Consider the following 4,404-nt stretch of genomic DNA (forward strand, 5'->3'; position numbering starts at 1 on the left):
GGGGGGGGGGGGGGGGGGGGGGGGGGGGGGGTCCCCTTATGCACTCCCCCAGTTGGTGCGTGGCCCCTGCTGCTGCTGGCAGCAGCAGAAGGTGGGGCGGGGAGCATCCGTGGTGCTCCTGCCAGCACTGTGCTGCAGCTCCCACACTCACACCGGGGAAGTCTTGCGCTGGTCTCTGCAGCGAAGCAGGGCTCCCTCTACTCCCAGTCTACAGACCTGCACAGCAGGAGGTGGGGAAGGCAGCTGGTTGCAGTGTGGGGTTTCCCCCACTGAGTGCAGGAACTGCAGGCACATGACACAGAGTGGAGTGGTGAGCAGGCTGTGCTCCTTGCCCCTGCACACAGCGCTGGCTGGATCTGTGCTCTGCCACAAGCAACCTGAGCCCCCTGCCTGCTGCTGCTGTGGGCAGCTGGGGCTGCTCTCCATGTGGGGGAGTGTGTGAGGGGTCCCTACAACCCCTGGCCTCCCTCTCTAAGCCTGTCCCCCTGGGTGTGGGTTATGCACTGCTCTCCTTCCTTCCATGCAGCTGCAGCTCTGCCCCCACCTGCCCCCCCCCACTTCCCCACCTGCTGCCTGGAGATCTGGAAGCTGTGGAAGCCAAGCAGGTTCCTATGGGGGTGACTCCAGCAGGGGCAGCAGCAGCCCTGCCTGAAAGCTGCTGCTGGCTGGCCAGGACCATTCCACCCACAAGGTATGGTTGGGGGGTGGGGGGTGGGGTGTACACATGGGTACCTCACTCCCACCCTCTTAGGCAGAAGGGCTGGGTGAGATGCAATTTGTTAGGGAGTGCCTTGGGCTGAATGAAAGTGCCTGGCAGGCTGTGTCTGGTCCATGGGCCATATTTTGGCCACCAGTTAGAGGCTACTTTTATTTATTTATAACCTCATTAAGTGTACATGAGCATCAGTTTCTCTTTATACAATTAATTTGCCTCATTTTATGTGCCAGATGCACTGAAAACAAGAGCAAAACCCTGAAGTGGCTTTAATTACATACTAAAAGGCAGGCGGGGTAACTAATTACTGAAGCTAACTTTTTAACAAGACTTCAAATTGATATCCCTTAACTAAAAAAGTGTGTAGGGAGTTAAAATCTGATCATACTATTAAATAATAGTAATTGGAGCTATGTCTGACCTCAGAGTACAAAGATTTGTTCCTAGACTGATATGTTCCTGTATCCCATGTCTATTCATGAAAGCTGGCTTGAACATTTACGTTTGAAGTTTTCTTTCTTCCATCTGAGTAAGATTGAAGCCTTTTATACTTGTAAGCTAAAGGCTGGGAGTCGTAGTCACTGCAGTTGAAGCAACCAAGCTACTATTTGGGATGAATCCATTTCTGTTACAGCTTCTCTGTAAACATTCAAAGTAAAACAGTTCTAGGTGAGTATGAGCCACTGACAATCTGAGTATTCATCTGGCATATGAGAGACATGATTAAGTCCTTGCTCTAGATCAGGCAGAGCAGGATTTGAAACTGCTCTCCTACATCCCAAGTGAAAGCTTACCTAGTAGCTTTACATGGTTGGGGGAGCAACCCCAGGCCTATAATCTTACTCATGAACTGTCATCTAAGTGTGCCTGCTAGTCTTATGGCTTTGAAAATACTGCTATAGGCTAAACAGAGTCCATGGATAGTTTCTCCTTTTTCCTCCTCCCACCCTTTTTGGGGTAGTAAGGAGCAGTGACCTTCTGAAGCCCAAGGTCCTGGGTTCAAGATCCCTGGCTTGCCTAAGCAGGTACTCATTTGCTGTTTGTTCTCTTTTTTTTTAAATGCCTCTGCCTATGCCACTCACAGGTGTAGAGAGAGAAGGCTGTTCAGCCATGGTGCATGGTAGCTCCAGGGGATGAGTGTTGCTGTGGGGAGGTGGAAGGGTATGACTCAAGGCTGCCTGTGGCTGCCCCCTCTATGGGCTGAAGCACCTGCTCTCAGCTGGTTGTGGCTTCATTTCTCCACCTGAGCTCATTATGGTATGGCAACTGCCCACCCTGAAGGGGGATGGGTATGTGCATGCTATGCCAAGCCATAGATTCCGGTCTGTGCTTCATTTTTTCTGCATCCACTGCCTTACCTTGTGTTTGAAAACAGAGGCAATCTGTCTTTACATTCAAGTCCTCTCTTAGCTGGTCTCCACCCTAATCTCTCACGCATTGGGCACATCTACACAAAATGCTTAACTGTGCAGCAACATAGTTTATTGTGAAGTAAACATACATCTACACATGCACATGCTTACTACACAGTAAACCTTGTGAATTGTGAGTAAATTTGCTGCCTGCAAATGCAAGTAGCAAATATAGTTTTGATTAGTAACGGCACAGTAGTGCTTGTGTAGACAACTGGCTGAAAGCAAATCCGTTCCCAGGCAGCTGTCCACCAAGGGGGTGGGAGATTTGTCCTTGTCCCCGGGTACTGCCTGCTGCCACCGTGGGATCTGCCACTGGAGCCCAGGCAGAGATTCTGTCCCCCTGCCCCAGTGGCAGGGAGCTCCAAGTCCCCTGCTGAGGTTATGAGTGGGGGCTGGGATATCTTTCTCTCCCAACCCCCACCTCAGCCATCCAGACAGAGGAGCAGGGAGATCTTTATCTCCCACCACCAACTCTGTGGTGGCAGAGCTGGGGCTGAGAGATAAGGGTCTCTCAGCCACAGCCTTGTGGTCATGGAGCTGGCGCAGGAAGATACGGGCTGTGCCAGCACTAGCCCCATGACTGTGGAGCTCAGGCTAGGAGATAAAGCGCTCTCAGTGCTGGACCAGCTGGCACTGGAAGCTCTCTGCTCAGCTTGTTCCCTGCTCAGCTCCATGAGCACGGAGAAGGGTGAGGAACAAGCTCCCCAGCCTATTCCCGCCTCAGTGCTGTGCTTGTGGACCTGAGTGGGGAAAAAGCTCCACAGCTTGTTCCCCACCCAGCTCCACATTTGCGGAGCTGAGCAGGGAACAGGCTCCCCAGCCTCCGCCCGCATGCAGGGTAGGGGCAGGTCCCAGTCCCATGCACCGATTGAGGGATCAAGGCATGGAGCTTAAAAAGAGCTGCAGGGACAAGGTAGGTCCCAGACCCGTGCCCTGATCTGCTAGTGGTGCAATTAGCAATGAACTAGGTGCCCCAAAATATTGGGGCAGGGGGCTGGAACCTGTCCTGCCCCTGCAGCTCTTTCCATGTCCCTTGCCCCTGACAGGGGACCTAAGGCAAGCAGCTCCCTAGTGTTGGGGCAGAGGACATTGTCCCTGGCTTGGCAGCCCCCAGCAGCAGGGTGCAATGTCCAAGCCCCTGCCAGGAGACAGCTGTCTTCTGCCCGATGCTCCCTGCCAGCCCCTAGGCTAGCACCCAGGGGGAGCCTAGAGCTCCCCCTGGTGGCAGCACAGGCCCATTGCATGGGAGTTTGCAGCAGTTAGCAGCAAGTCTGCTACCACTTCCCTGCATGTGTAGACGCCTGCCCAGGAGAGTTTAATTGTGAGTAAACTGATTCTGGATCAAATGCATTTGTAGATGTGCCTACTGGGCACATCTACACAATATGCTTAACTTTGCATTAGCATCGTTTACTGTGAAGTATGTGTATCTACATGTGCAGATGCTTATTTCCCAGTAAACTTCCCTAATACCAAGTAAATTGCCTCATACTACACAAACGCCTCCCATACTACACAAACACTCATAGTATGGGAAACAAGCAGGAGGAACTTACCGTCCTGTTAGCTGACACCAACCCAGGCACAGTGGGGCTCACTGAAATGTGGTGGGACCCAGCACATGACTGGGCAGTGAATATCAAAGGCTATAGGCTGTATGGGAGGGACAGGACAGGGAGGAAAGGCGGGGGTGTGGCGCTATACATTAAGGAGAAATACACATCCTCACCAGGTAGCACAGAGTCAGAGGAGGGGCGCACGGAAGTGCTCTGGGTCAGAATACAAGGCAGTCGAGGGGAAAGAGATTTAATGGTGGGGGGGTCTACTACAGACCACCCAACCACAGGGAAGAGCTAGACCAGGAATTCTTAGGTCAGCTCACGGAGGTAGTTAGGTCAAAGGATGTGGTCATCATGGGTGACCTGAACTTTCCAGACATCTGCTGGGAAAAGCAGTCAGCCAGGGCTGATCGCTCACATTGGTTCCTAGCTCCAATGCAGGACCTCCATCTAACCCAGGAGGTGCACAGCCCCACCAAGGGAGATGCCTTGTTGGACCTGGTGCTGGCCACAGGTGACAATCTGGTGAGGGGTCTACGGGTGCTCGACCACCTGGGCGACAGCAATCATTGCCTGCTGGAATTCACCATCCAGCGCAAGGTGGCAAAGGCCTGCAGCAAGGCAGCAGCCCTAGATTTCAGGAGGGCAGACTTCAATGAGCTAAGGAGAATAGTCAGGGAAGCACTAAGGTCCCAGAGGGGAGGGGAGCCAGGTG

This window comes from Gavialis gangeticus, unplaced genomic scaffold, assembly GCF_001723915.1.
Source record: "Gavialis gangeticus isolate Ggan-Ray unplaced genomic scaffold, GavGan_comp1, whole genome shotgun sequence".
NCBI lineage: Eukaryota > Metazoa > Chordata > Crocodylia > Gavialidae > Gavialis > Gavialis gangeticus.